We start from the raw sequence: 15000 nt of genomic DNA on the forward strand, positions 1-15000 counted from the left end.
GTGCCCAGGCCCAGAGCTACTTTGCTGTGTATGACTGTGTGACCTCTTGGCCCTGGAATTCTGGTGGTAGTAGTAGTATGATTTAAAGGCACAAAGTGAATGAAGTGTGCCCAGGCCCAGAGCTACTTTGCTGGGCATGACTGTGTTTGACCTCTTGGGCCTGGAAGTCTGGTAGTAGTAGTAGTAGTAGTAGTAGTAGTAGTAGTAGTAGTATGATTTAAAGGTACAAAGTGAATGAAGTGTGCCCAGGCCCAGAGCTACTTTGCTGGGCATGACTGTGTTTGACCTCTTGGGCCTGGAAGTCTATTTCTAGGCTTATATAAAGGGTCAAACTTCTTGAAGTGTGCCCAGGCCCAGAGCTACTTTGCTGGGCATGACTGTGTTTGACCTCTTGGGTCTGGAAGTCTGGTGGTAGTAGTAGTAGTATGATTTAAAGGCACAAAGTGATTGAAGTGTGCCCAGGCCCAGAGCTACTTTGCTGGGCATGAATGTGTTTGAACTCTTGGGCCTGGAAGTCTGGTAGTAGTAGTATGATTTAAAGGCACAAAGTGATTGAAGTGTGCCCAGGCCCAGAGCTACTTTGCTGGGCATGACTGTGTTTGACCTCTTGGGCCTGGAAGTCTGGTGGTAGTAGTAGTATGATTTAAAGGCACAAAGTGATTGAAGTGTGCCCAGGCCCAGAGCTACTTTGCTGGGCATGAATGTGTTTGAACTCTTGGGCCTGGAAGTCTGGTAGTAGTAGTAGTAGTAGTAGTAGTAGTAGTAGTAGTAGTAGTAGTATGATTTAAAGGTACAAAGTGAATGAAGTGTGCCCAGGCCCAGAGCTACTTTGCTGGGCATGACTGTGTTTGACGTCTTGGGCCTGGAAGTCTGGTAGTAGTAGTATGATTTAAAGGTACAAAGTGAATGAAGTGTGCCCAGGCCCAGAGCTACTTTGCTGGGCATGACTGTGTTTGACCTCTTGGCTCTGGAAGTCTATTTCTAGGCTTATATAAAGGGTCAAACTTCTTGAAGTGTGCCCAGGCCCAGAGCTACTTTGCTGGGCATGACTGTGTTTGACCTCTGGGGCCTGGAAGTCTGGTAGTAGTAGTATGATTTAAAGGCACAAAGTGATTGAAGTGTGCCCAGGCCCAGAGCTACTTTGCTGGGCATGAATGTGTTTGAACTCTTGGGCCTGGAAGTCTGGTAGTAGTAGTATGATTTAAAGGCACAAAGTGAATGAAGTGTGCCCAGGCCCAGAGCTACTTTGCTGGGCATGACTGTGTTTGACCTCTTGGCTCTGGAAGTCTATTTCTAGGCTTATATACAGGGTCAAACATCTTGAAGTGTGCCCAGGCCCAGAGCTACTTTGCTGGGCATGAATGTGTTTGAACTCTTGGGCCTGGAAGTCTGGTAGTAGTAGTATGATTTAAAGGCACAAAGTGATTGAAGTGTGCCCAGGCCCAGAGCTACTTTGCTGGGCATGACTGTGTTTGACCTCTTGGGCCTGGAAGTCTGGTAGTAGTAGTATGATTTAAAGGCACAAAGTGATTGAAGTGTGCCCAGGCCCAGAGCTACTTTGCTGGGCATGAATGTGTTTGACCTCTTGGGCCTGGAAGTCTGGTGGTAGTAGTAGTATGATTTAAAGGCACAAAGTGAATGAAGTGTGCCCAGGCCCAGAGCTACTTTGCTGTGCATGACTGTGTTTGACCTCTTGGCTCTGGAAGTCTATTTCTAGGCTTATATAAAGGGTCAAACTTCTTGAAGTGTGCCCAGGCCCAGAGCTACTTTGCTGGGCATGACTGTGTTTGACCTCTGGGGCCTGGAAGTCTGGTAGTAGTAGTATGATTTAAAGGCTCAAAGTGATTGAAGTGTGCCCAGGCCCAGAGCTACTTTGCTGGGCATGAATGTGTTTGAACTCTTGGGCCTGGAAGTCTGGTAGTAGTAGTATGATTTAAAGGCACAAAGTGAATGAAGTGTGCCCAGGCCCAGAGCTACTTTGCTGGGCATGACTGTGTTTGACCTCTTGGCTCTGGAAGTCTATTTCTAGGCTTATATACAGGGTCAAACATCTTGAAGTGTGCCCAGGCCCAGAGCTACTTTGCTGGGCATGAATGTGTTTGAACTCTTGGGCCTGGAAGTCTGGTAGTAGTAGTATGATTTAAAGGCACAAAGTGATTGAAGTGTGCCCAGGCCCAGAGCTACTTTGCTGGGCATGACTGTGTTTGACCTCTTGGGCCTGGAAGTCTGGTGGTAGTAGTAGTATGATTTAAAGGCACAAAGTGATTGAAGTGTGCCCAGGCCCAGAGCTACTTTGCTGGGCATGAATGTGTTTGAACTCTTGGGCCTGGAAGTCTATTTCTAGGCTTATATAAAGGGTCAAACATCTTGAAGTGTGCCCAGGCCCAGAGCTACTTTGCTGTGCATGACTGTGGTTGACCTCTTGGCCCTGGAAGTCTGGTGGTAGTAGTAGTATGATTTAAAGGCACAAAGTGAATGAAGTGTGCCCAGGCCCAGAGCTACTTTGCTGGGCATGAATGTGTTTGAACTCTTGGGCCTGGAAGTCTGGTAGTAGTAGTATGATTTAAAGGCACAAAGTGATTGAAGTGTGCCCAGGCCCAGAGCTACTTTGCTGGGCATGACTGTGTTTGACCTCTTGGGCCTGGAAGTCTGGTGGTAGTAGTAGTATGATTTAAAGGCACAAAGTGATTGAAGTGTGCCCAGGCCCAGAGCTACTTTGCTGGGCATGAATGTGTTTGAACTCTTGGGCCTGGAAGTCTATTTCTAGGCTTATATAAAGGGTCAAACTTCTTGAAGTGTGCCCAGGCCCAGAGCTACTTTGCTGGGCATGACTGTGTTTGACCTCTTGGGCCTGGAAGTCTGGTAGTAGTAGTAGTAGTAGTAGTAGTAGTAGTAGTAGTAGTAGTAGTAGTAGTAGTATGATTTAAAGGTACAAAGTGAATGAAGTGTGCCCAGGCCCACAGCTACTTTGCTGGGCATGACTGTGTTTGACCTCTTGGGCCTGAAAGTCTATTTCTAGGCTTATATAAAGGGTCAAACTTCTTGAAGTGTGCCCAGGCCCAGATCTACTTTGCTGGGCATGACTGTGTTTGACCTCTTGGGCCTGGAAGTCTGGTAGTAGTAGTAGTAGTAGTAGTAGTAGTATGATTTAAAGGTACAAAGTGAATGAAGTGTGCCCAGGCCCAGAGCTACTTTGCTGGGCATGACTGTGTTTGACCTCTTGGGCCTGGAAGTCTATTTCTAGGCTTATATAAAGGGTCAAACTTCTTGAAGTGTGCCCAGGCCCAGAGCTACTTTGCTGTGTATGACTGTGTGACCTCTTGGCCCTGGAATTCTGGTGGTAGTAGTAGTATGATTTAAAGGCACAAAGTGAATGAAGTGTGCCCAGGCCCAGAGCTACTTTGCTGGGCATGACTGTGTTTGACCTCTTGGGCCTGGAAGTCTGGTAGTAGTAGTAGTAGTAGTAGTAGTAGTAGTAGTAGTAGTATGATTTAAAGGTACAAAGTGAATGAAGTGTGCCCAGGCCCAGAGCTACTTTGCTGGGCATGACTGTGTTTGACCTCTTGGGCCTGGAAGTCTATTTCTAGGCTTATATAAAGGGTCAAACATCTTGAAGTGTGCCCAGGCCCAGAGCTACTTTGCTGGGCATGAATGTGTTTGAACTCTTGGGCCTGGAAGTCTGGTAGTAGTAGTATGATTTAAAGGCACAAAGTGATTGAAGTGTGCCCAGGCCCAGAGCTACTTTGCTGGGCATGAATGTGTTTGAACTCTTGGGCCTGGAAGTCTGGTAGTAGTAGTATGATTTAAAGGCACAAAGTGATTGAAGTGTGCCCAGGCCCAGAGCTACTTTGCTGGGCATGACTGTGTTTGACCTCTTGGGCCTGGAAGTCTGGTAGTAGTAGTATGATTTAAAGGCACAAAGTGATTGAAGTGTGCCCAGGCCCAGAGCTACTTTGCTGGGCATGAATGTGTTTGACCTCTTGGGCCTGGAAGTCTGGTGGTAGTAGTAGTATGATTTAAAGGCACAAAGTGAATGAAGTGTGCCCAGGCCCAGAGCTACTTTGCTGTGCATGACTGTGTTTGACCTCTTGGCTCTGGAAGTCTATTTCTAGGCTTATATAAAGGGTCAAACTTCTTGAAGTGTGCCCAGGCCCAGAGCTACTTTGCTGGGCATGACTGTGTTTGACCTCTTGGGCCTGGAAGTCTGGTGGTAGTAGTAGTATGATTTAAAGGCACAAAGTGATTGAAGTGTGCCCAGGCCCAGAGCTACTTTGCTGGGCATGAATGTGTTTGAACTCTTGGGCCTGGAAGTCTATTTCTAGGCTTATATAAAGGGTCAAACATCTTGAAGTGTGCCCAGGCCCAGAGCTACTTTGCTGGGCATGAATGTGTTTGAACTCTTGGGCCTGGAAGTCTGGTAGTAGTAGTATGATTTAAAGGCACAAAGTGAATGAAGTGTGCCCAGGCCCAGAGCTACTTTGCTGGGCATGACTGTGTTTGACCTCTTGGCTCTGGAAGTCTATTTCTAGGCTTATATAAAGGGTCAAACATCTTGAAGTGTGCCCAGGCCCAGAGCTACTTTGCTGGGCATGAATGTGTTTGAACTCTTGGGCCTGGAAGTCTGGTAGTAGTAGTATGATTTAAAGGCACAAAGTGATTGAAGTGTGCCCAGGCCCAGAGCTACTTTGCTGGGCATGAATGTGTTTGAACTCTTGGGCCTGGAAGTCTGGTAGTAGTAGTATGATTTAAAGGCACAAAGTGATTGAAGTGTGCCCAGGCCCAGAGCTACTTTGCTGGGCATGACTGTGTTTGACCTCTTGGGCCTGGAAGTCTGGTAGTAGTAGTATGATTTAAAGGCACAAAGTGATTGAAGTGTGCCCAGGCCCAGAGCTACTTTGCTGGGCATGAATGTGTTTGACCTCTTGGGCCTGGAAGTCTGGTGGTAGTAGTAGTATGATTTAAAGGCACAAAGTGAATGAAGTGTGCCCAGGCCCAGAGCTACTTTGCTGTGCATGACTGTGTTTGACCTCTTGGCTCTGGAAGTCTATTTCTAGGCTTATATAAAGGGTCAAACTTCTTGAAGTGTGCCCAGGCCCAGAGCTACTTTGCTGGGCATGACTGTGTTTGACCTCTTGGGCCTGGAAGTCTGGTAGTAGTAGTAGTAGTAGTAGTAGTAGTATGATTTAAAGGTACAAAGTGAATGAAGTGTGCCCAGGCCCAGAGCTACTTTGCTGGGCATGACTGTGTTTGACGTCTTGGGCCTGGAAGTCTGGTAGTAGTAGTATGATTTAAAGGTACAAAGTGAATGAAGTGTGCCCAGGCCCAGAGCTACTTTGCTGGGCATGACTGTGTTTGACCTCTTGGGCCTGGAAGTCTATTTCTAGGCTTATATAAAGGGTCAAACTTCTTGAAGTGTGCCCAGGCCCAGAGCTACTTTGCTGTGTATGACTGTGTGACCTCTTGGCCCTGGAATTCTGGTGGTAGTAGTAGTATGATTTAAAGGCACAAAGTGAATGAAGTGTGCCCAGGCCCAGAGCTACTTTGCTGGGCATGACTGTGTTTGACCTCTTGGGCCTGGAAGTCTGGTAGTAGTAGTAGTAGTAGTAGTAGTAGTAGTAGTAGTAGTAGTAGTATGATTTAAAGGTACAAAGTGAATGAAGTGTGCCCAGGCCCAGAGCTACTTTGCTGGGCATGACTGTGTTTGACCTCTTGGGCCTGGAAGTCTATTTCTAGGCTTATATAAAGGGTCAAACATCTTGAAGTGTGCCCAGGCCCAGAGCTACTTTGCTGGGCATGAATGTGTTTGAACTCTTGGGCCTGGAAGTCTGGTAGTAGTAGTATGATTTAAAGGCACAAAGTGATTGAAGTGTGCCCAGGCCCAGAGCTACTTTGCTGGGCATGACTGTGTTTGACCTCTTGGGCCTGGAAGTCTGGTGGTAGTAGTAGTATGATTTAAAGGCACAAAGTGATTGAAGTGAGCCCAGGCCCAGAGCTACTTTGCTGGGCATGAATGTGTTTGAACTCTTGGGCCTGGAAGTCTGGTAGTAGTAGTAGTAGTAGTAGTAGTAGTAGTAGTAGTAGTAGTATGATTTAAAGGTACAAAGTGAATGAAGTGTGCCCAGGCCCAGAGCTACTTTGCTGGGCATGACTGTGTTTGACGTCTTGGGCCTGGAAGTCTGGTAGTAGTAGTATGATTTAAAGGTACAAAGTGAATGAAGTGTGCCCAGGCCCAGAGCTACTTTGCTGGGCATGACTGTGTTTGACCTCTTGGCTCTGGAAGTCTATTTCTAGGCTTATATAAAGGGTCAAACTTCTTGAAGTGTGCCCAGGCCCAGAGCTACTTTGCTGGGCATGACTGTGTTTGACCTCTGGGGCCTGGAAGTCTGGTAGTAGTAGTATGATTTAAAGGCACAAAGTGATTGAAGTGTGCCCAGGCCCAGAGCTACTTTGCTGGGCATGAATGTGTTTGAACTCTTGGGCCTGGAAGTCTGGTAGTAGTAGTATGATTTAAAGGCACAAAGTGAATGAAGTGTGCCCAGGCCCAGAGCTACTTTGCTGGGCATGACTGTGTTTGACCTCTTGGCTCTGGAAGTCTATTTCTAGGCTTATATACAGGGTCAAACATCTTGAAGTGTGCCCAGGCCCAGAGCTACTTTGCTGGGCATGAATGTGTTTGAACTCTTGGGCCTGGAAGTCTGGTAGTAGTAGTATGATTTAAAGGCACAAAGTGATTGAAGTGTGCCCAGGCCCAGAGCTACTTTGCTGGGCATGACTGTGTTTGACCTCTTGGGCCTGGAAGTCTGGTAGTAGTAGTATGATTTAAAGGCACAAAGTGATTGAAGTGTGCCCAGGCCCAGAGCTACTTTGCTGGGCATGAATGTGTTTGACCTCTTGGGCCTGGAAGTCTGGTGGTAGTAGTAGTATGATTTAAAGGCACAAAGTGAATGAAGTGTGCCCAGGCCCAGAGCTACTTTGCTGTGCATGACTGTGTTTGACCTCTTGGCTCTGGAAGTCTATTTCTAGGCTTATATAAAGGGTCAAACTTCTTGAAGTGTGCCCAGGCCCAGAGCTACTTTGCTGGGCATGACTGTGTTTGACCTCTGGGGCCTGGAAGTCTGGTAGTAGTAGTATGATTTAAAGGCACAAAGTGATTGAAGTGTGCCCAGGCCCAGAGCTACTTTGCTGGGCATGAATGTGTTTGAACTCTTGGGCCTGGAAGTCTGGTAGTAGTAGTATGATTTAAAGGCACAAAGTGAATGAAGTGTGCCCAGGCCCAGAGCTACTTTGCTGGGCATGACTGTGTTTGACCTCTTGGCTCTGGAAGTCTATTTCTAGGCTTATATACAGGGTCAAACATCTTGAAGTGTGCCCAGGCCCAGAGCTACTTTGCTGGGCATGAATGTGTTTGAACTCTTGGGCCTGGAAGTCTGGTAGTAGTAGTATGATTTAAAGGCACAAAGTGATTGAAGTGTGCCCAGGCCCAGAGCTACTTTGCTGGGCATGACTGTGTTTGACCTCTTGGCTCTGGAAGTCTATTTCTAGGCTTATATAAAGGGTCAAACATCTTGAAGTGTGCCCAGGCCCAGAGCTACTTTGCTGGGCATGAATGTGTTTGAACTCTTGGGCCTGGAAGTCTGGTAGTAGTAGTATGATTTAAAGGCACAAAGTGATTGAAGTGTGCCCAGGCCCAGAGCTACTTTGCTGGGCATGACTGTGTTTGACCTCTTGGGCCTGGAAGTCTGGTGGTAGTAGTAGTATGATTTAAAGGCACAAAGTGATTGAAGTGTGCCCAGGCCCAGAGCTACTTTGCTGGGCATGAATGTGTTTGAACTCTTGGGCCTGGAAGTCTATTTCTAGGCTTATATAAAGGGTCAAACATCTTGAAGTGTGCCCAGGCCCAGAGCTACTTTGCTGTGCATGACTGTGGTTGACCTCTTGGCCCTGGAAGTCTGGTGGTAGTAGTAGTATGATTTAAAGGCACAAAGTGAATGAAGTGTGCCCAGGCCCAGAGCTACTTTGCTGGGCATGAATGTGTTTGAACTCTTGGGCCTGGAAGTCTGGTAGTAGTAGTAGTAGTAGTAGTAGTAGTAGTAGTAGTAGTATGATTTAAAGGCACAAAGTGCTTGAAGTGTGCCCAGGCCCAGAGCTACTTTGCTGTGCATGACTGTGTTTGACCTCTTGGCTCTGGAAGTCTATTTCTAGGCTTATATAAAGGGTCAAACTTCTTGAAGTGTGCCCAGGCCCAGAGCTACTTTGCTGTGTATGACTGTGTGACCTCTTGGCCCTGGAATTCTGGTGGTAGTAGTAGTATGATTTAAAGGCACAAAGTGAATGAAGTGTGCCCAGGCCCAGAGCTACTTTGCTGGGCATGACTGTGTTTGACCTCTTGGGCCTGGAAGTCTGGTAGTAGTAGTATGATTTAAAGGCACAAAGTGATTGAAGTGTGCCCAGGCCCAGAGCTACTTTGCTGGGCATGAATGTGTTTGAACTCTTGGGCCTGGAAGTCTATTTCTAGGCTTATATAAAGGGACAAACTTCTTGAAGTGTGCCCAGGCCCAGAGCTACTTTGCTGTGTATGACTGTGTGACCTCTTGGCCCTGGAATTCTGGTGGTAGTAGTAGTAGTAGTAGTAGTATGATTTAAAGGTACAAAGTGAATGAAGTGTGCCCAGGCCCAGAGCCAGGCCTGGGCAGCAGGGGGCGCTCCTGGCCATGCCCAGCGAGTTTCGTGCGAATCGGACCTGGTCCGGAAGAGATACGAAGGGAAAACTCATTACTCGTCGGGGTGGCACATCCAGGCTCTCGACCCTCCCAAAGCGTCCGACCAGGGTGCACCCTGCCGGGCATGGTTAGCCGCCAGCCCCCTTCCTGGAGGTCTGGTTGGCACGGGGTTTTGATTTATCGGTTTCATATCTCTGGGCTCCTTGGGAGCAGAAAGTCGGTTGAGGGCCCTTTGGAAAGAGCCGGGGCTGCCGTTTAACGCTGTCCAAGCGGCAGGCGAAGCGCACCCACCGTTTTTACGCTATGATTTTTTAAAACCGCCGGGGCGGCAAACACAGGGCCGGTCGGGTTTGAAGACGAATATCTCTTCGGCCCTTGGGAGGAGAGAAGCAGCGCGGGTCACCTTTGAACGCGCTCGCTGCCAGGAACGTCTGGCGTAAAAGTTTCGTGGGAATCGGACGTTCCTAGGCTGAGAAGCGAGCGCCCGCCCTCGGGCGGTCGGGGGCCCCTTTCTCATTCCCCGTCTGGGCTAAAAATACGAGGTCGGACCCGATGGACTCGGGAGACTGGAGAGTACCAGGGAGACCCTGGAAGCAGGCGACCCGACCCACGCTTCGCTGTCTCCTCGGCCCTCGGGAGTAGAAGCGCGGGGACGGTGGCGTGGGCAGCAGGGGGCGCTCCTGGCCATGCCCAGCGAGTTTCGTGCGAATCGGACCTGGTCCGGAAGAGATACGAAGGGAAAACTCATTACTCGTCGGGGTGGCACATCCAGGCTCTCGACCCTCCCAAAGCGTCCGACCAGGGTGCACCCTGCCGGGCATGGTTAGCCGCCAGCCCCCTTCCTGGAGGTCTGGTTGGCACGGGGTTTTGATTTTTCGGTTTCATATCTCTGGGCTCCTTGGGAGCAGAAAGTCGGTTGAGGGCCCTTTGGAAAGAGCCGGGGCTGCCGTTTAACGCTGTCCAAGCGGCAGGCGAAGCGCACCCACCGTTTTTACGCTATGATTTTTTAAAACCGCCGGGGCGGCAAACACAGGGCCGGTCGGGTTTGAAGACGAATATCTCTTCGGCCCTTGGGAGGAGAGAAGCAGCGCGGGTCACCTTTGAACGCGCTCGCTGCCAGGAACGTCTGGCGTAAAAGTTTCGTGGGAATCGGACGTTCCTAGGCTGAGAAGCGAGCGCCCGCCCTCGGGCGGTCGGGGGCCCCTTTCTCATTCCCCGTCTGGGCTAAAAATACGAGGTCGGACCCGATGGACTCGGGAGACTGGAGAGTACCAGGGAGACCCTGGAAGCAGGCGACCCGACCCACGCTTCGCTGTCTCCTCGGCCCTCGGGAGTAGAAGCGCGGGGACGGTGGCGTGGGCAGCAGGGGGCGCTCCTGGCCATGCCCAGCGAGTTTCGTGCGAATCGGACCTGGTCCGGAAGAGATACGAAGGGAAAACTCATTACTCGTCGGGGTGGCACATCCAGGCTCTCGACCCTCCCAAAGTGTCCGACCAGGGTGCACCCTGCCGGGCTAAGAGAACAGCCAGGTGAACCCTGGAGGTTCCGAACTCCAGACCCCTGGACCCGACGGCTCAGTCCGCCTCAGGTGCACTACAGAGGTCCTCGGGCTGTCCCTGAGTGCATTAAAACGGAAATCAGAATTACTCCCCCGGGTGGCACTTCCAGGCTCTCGACCCTCCCAAAGTGTCCGACCAGGGTGCACCCTGCTGGGCATGGTTAGCCGCCAGCCCCCTTCCTGGAGGTCTGGTTGGCACGGGGTTTTGCAAATAGGTCCCGTCGGGTATATGGGAGAGCAAAGAGAATCAATGGGGTCCAAGCACTAAATTCATCCAGTGGCGTTCTCTGGAAGCCCAAGGGGAGTCCGAGGGGTGTTCGGCCGGCAAGGGGAGCTCTCCCTCGGACACATGATCAAACGCCTGTCCCCTACCGGAAAGTGGTGTGCTCTGGATGCCCCCCCCCCCCCATCCCCCGAGGGGGGTGCTTATCCCGCGAGGGGAGCCCTCCTCGGGTTAAGTGAACCATCATGCCGATTCCCCTATGGAAGTGGGCACATCCAGGCACACAGTCTGCTTTGCTCTCCCCGACCCGAGTGCGTCTGTTGGGCTGAGTGTACGCCCAGGCAACTGGATCCAATGGCTCAGTCCGCCGCAGCGTGCTTCGACGATGGGTCGTACAGCCATGCCACCAGGGTGGGCGTGTTTGTAAATGTACCAGTGGATTCTCGTCGGCCTGCCACATCCATGGTATCGACCCACCAGGCCTGTCCGACCAGGGGTTGACCCTGGACGGGCACGGTCTGTGGTTTGGCCCTTGTCCTAGATGAAATCGGGCACGGGGTTTTCTGGCCAGGTACCATCGGGTTACTGGGAGAGCGGCTTCGGTCTCCAGGTGAGACCAATGGTGAAGCAGCACGAGGCAATGGAGAGCATGCAAAGCGATGGGGAAGCCATGCACGGCAATGGCCACGAAAAAAAAAAAAAAATCACCACGGAAGGAACGTGAAGAACAAGGAGGAGTGTAGTGACACTGCCCAAAGCTGCCCGGTGTTGCAGGGGTCTATTGGTGTGTTGCTTCCTTGTTTGGTAGAGTGGAGTACCAGACCCGCCAGGGGTAGGCAAACCATTCCCCCTACGGTAAGTGAGGAGCCAGCCATTTGACGAGCGGGTGTCCACGTGTACGGGTGCGAGTGCTATCCCCCCACACGGGGTTAGGCCACGGCCTTAGGTGGACGTCTGCCGACCAGCCCCGGCTGATCCAGAACTTCTGATGTGGAGAGCGGTTTTGACAGATCCTCCCTGGTTCTAGCGGGTCAAGCCTCTGATGGGGGGTGGGGGTTATTTGTAACCCATCCCAGAACTCTCTGGGGGAGACTCAGACGGCCAGTCTGTCTACTCAGTTGTCCTATACTGGTGTCTGTGGTTTGGGAGGAAGGGAGTGCCCTGCTTTGTTGGCCTCCTCTTCAAACCTACCTGGGCCCACGAATCACTCTTCTTGGTTACATCACGAAACGTAGGTTGAGCGAGGCTAGGGGGGAGGGAATTCGACGAGGTCTTTCCCTTGTCCCCCCACCAGCGGCCCACGAAAATCAAAACGGCGTGAAGAGAGGGAACGCCGAAAGCACCTGGAGTCGGCCGTCCGCACCTCCGGAGGAGGTGGACGGGGTACGGTGCGGGCATGACCGGATGGGACAGCTTTGCATCAAGGTGAGAGGTCGGCGTCCGAAGGCCAGAGGGCGGTGCGCGAGCACGTTTACACTGGCCGCGGAAGCTGTCCTGGGTAGCCCTGTATGGCGTCTGGACCTGACGGCGCACGCACTTACAACCCGCTGCTTCCTAGCCCCCGGAAGGGGAGGCGGATGTCACTCGTGGTTCATCCCAGACCACGGTGCAAACTACCTGGTTGATCCTGCCAGTAACATATGCTTGTCTCAAAGATTAAGCCATGCAGGTCTAAGTGCACACGGCCGGTACAGTGAAACTGCGAATGGCTCATTAAATCAGTTATGGTTCCTTTGATCGCTCCACACGTTACTCGGATAACTGTGGTAATTCTAGAGCTAATACATGCAAACGAGCGCTGACCCTTCGGGGGATGCGTGCATTTATCAGACCCAAAACCCATCCGGGGGGCTCGGGCCCCCCGGCCGCTTTGGTGACTCTAGATAACCTCGGGCCGATCGCGCGCCCTCCGCGGCGGCGACGTCTCATTCGAATGTCTGCCCTATCAACTTTCGATGGTACCATAGTCGGCTACCATGGTGACCACGGGTAACGGGGAATCAGGGTTCGATTCCGGAGAGGGAGCCTGAGAAACGGCTACCACATCCAAGGAAGGCAGCAGGCGCGCAAATTACCCATTCCCGACACGGGGAGGTAGTGACGAAAAATAACGATACAGGTCTCTTTCGAGGCCCTGTAATCGGAATGAGCGTATCCTAAACCCATGGGTGAGGACCCATTGGAGGGCAAGTCTGGTGCCAGCAGCCGCGGTAATTCCAGCTCCAATAGCGTATATTAAAGTTGCTGCAGTTAAAAAGCTCGTAGTTGGATGTCGGGAGTGGGCTGGCGGTCCGCCGCGAGGCGTGCCACCGCCTGTCTCAGACCCTGTCTCCCGGTGCCCCCCGGATGCCCTTGGCTGGGTGTCCGGACGGGGCTCGGAGCGTTTACTTTGAAAAAATTAGAGTGTTCAAAGCGGGCCCGCTTCTCGCCTGAATACCTGAGCTAGGAATAATGGAATAGGACTCCGGTTCTATTTTGTGGGTTTCCTGAACCAGGGCCATGATTAAGAGGGACGGCCGGGGGCATTCGTATTGCGCCGCTAGAGGTGAAATTCTTGGACCGGCGCAAGACGGACGAAAGCGAAAGCATTTGCCAAGAATGTTTTCATTAATCAAGAACGAAAGTCGGAGGTTCGAAGACGATCAGATACCGTCGTAGTTCCGACCGTAAACTATGCCGACCCGCGATCCGGCGGCGTTATTCCCATGACCCGCCGGGCAGCGTGAGGGAAACCACGAGTCTGTGGGTTCCGGGGGGAGTATGGTTGCAAAGCTGAAACTTAAAGGAATTGACGGAAGGGCACCACCAGGAGTGGAGCCTGCGGCTTAATTTGACTCAACACGGGAAACCTCACCCGGCCCGGACACGGAAAGGATTGACAGATTGATAGCTCTTTCTCGATTCTGTGGGTGGTGGTGCATGGCCGTTCTTAGTTGGTGGAGCGATTTGTCTGGTTAATTCCGATAACGAACGAGACTCCGGCATGCTAAATAGTTACGCGGCCCTCCGCGGTCGGCGTCAAACTTCTTAGAGGGACAAGTGGCGTTCAGCCACGCGAGATGGAGCAATAACAGGTCTGTGATGCCCTTAGATGTCCGGGGCTGCACGCGCGCCACAATGGTTGGATCAGCGTGTGCCTACCCTACACCGAGAGGTGCGGGTAATCCGCTGAACCCCATTCGTGATGGGGACTGGGGATTGCAATTATTCCCCATGAACGAGGAATTCCCAGTAAGCGCGGGTCATAAGCTCGCGTTGATTAAGTCCCTGCCCTTTGTACACACCGCCCGTCGCTACTACCGATCGGATGGTTTAGTGAGGTCCTCGGATCGGCCCCGCCGGGGCTCCTCGCGGGCCTTGGCGGAGCGCCGAGAAGTCGATCAAACTTGACTATCTAGAGGAAGTAAAAGTCGTAACAAGGTTTTCGTAGGTGAACCTGCGAAAGGATCATTAACGGGTAACGCTGTCCGGCGTGCCTCCTCTCCCGACCCCCTCGACTTCGCCGTCCCCCCGCGTCGGGGCCCAGGGTCGAAAGGGTCTTCGGGGTTGCTGTTACACGTGGTCGCTTGCAGGTCAGGCTGGACAGAAGGCATAAAGGAGGAGCCTAGTCCCTCCCACCCCTTCCTCGTCCTCCGCCTCTTCCTCCGCGTCGTCCTTCAGCACCCCCCCCCCGCAGGCCCCGGTATTCTCTGGGTTCCAGCGCGAGAGACGCGTCGTTCAAAAAACTCGGCGTCCCCGCTCGTCGGGCGAAGGCCGGTTTCCCCTCACCTTGCCGGCAGGAGAAGCGCCTGCGAGTCGAGCGGGTCGTACGGGTCCGTCCCGCGCCCTCCCTCTCGCTCGCACGGCCGCTGCCTCCGTCCACCGCGAGGGGTTTTCCTATTTTGTTGTCCTTGTCATTCATCCCCGTCCCCTTGCTCGCTGACGAGCGGACTTTCCGGGGGGGGTTGCGAGCGCTGCTCCTCGTGGGGCAGGCCATGGCCCTTCCTGTGTTCGTCCGCCCACCGGCGTCCTGGGGCGTGGTGGTGGTGGGTGGCGCAGCCGGTTCCCCTGCTTCTCTCTCTCAGAAAGGAGTCTCAGGGGGACCCCCGGCAGGTACCTAGGGCTTGGCCCACGCTACGTGAGTTCCACCCCTTTCGAGGGGTCGGACGGGGCGGGCGCGGAGGGCCGCGGTTCAAAGACTGACTCGTCTGCCACGTGGGGCGTGTGGGCAAAGCGCAACCCCGCGCCCGTTTCAACACTCGCAGACGGGGGCGCCTGACCGGTTGGTGAAACCTTTTAAACCTGTCTTTGTAGTCGTGGTGAAAGACCTAAACTGAGCCTGAAATAAAAGAGTACAACTCTTAGCGGTGGATCACTTGGCTCGTGCGTCGATGAAGAACGCAGCCAGCTGCGAGAACTAATGTGAATTGCAGGACACATTGATCATCGACATTTCGAACGCACATTGCGGCCCCGGGTCCATCCCGGGGCTACGCCTGTCTGAGGGTCGCTATTCCTAT

General features: G+C 52.4%; 2 non-coding genes across 2 annotated transcripts; both read left to right on the forward strand.

Annotated features, from left to right (window-relative positions):
- Positions 1-12115: 12115 nt before the first annotated feature.
- On the forward strand, positions 12116-13954 carry LOC145654730 (18S ribosomal RNA). The gene has a single exon (XR_014120930.1). It is a non-coding gene; the product is annotated as an 18S ribosomal RNA (ribosomal RNA).
- An 882-nt stretch (positions 13955-14836) lies between these two features.
- Positions 14837-14990, forward strand: LOC145654734 (5.8S ribosomal RNA). The gene has a single exon (XR_014120934.1). It is a non-coding gene; the product is annotated as a 5.8S ribosomal RNA (ribosomal RNA).
- The last annotated feature ends 10 nt before the right edge of the window (positions 14991-15000 follow it).

The sequence above is a fragment of the Electrophorus electricus genome, unplaced genomic scaffold (genome assembly GCF_041902795.1).
Source record: "Electrophorus electricus isolate QZ-2024a unplaced genomic scaffold, ASM4190279v1 Scaffold150, whole genome shotgun sequence".
Classification (NCBI taxonomy): domain Eukaryota; kingdom Metazoa; phylum Chordata; class Actinopteri; order Gymnotiformes; family Gymnotidae; genus Electrophorus; species Electrophorus electricus.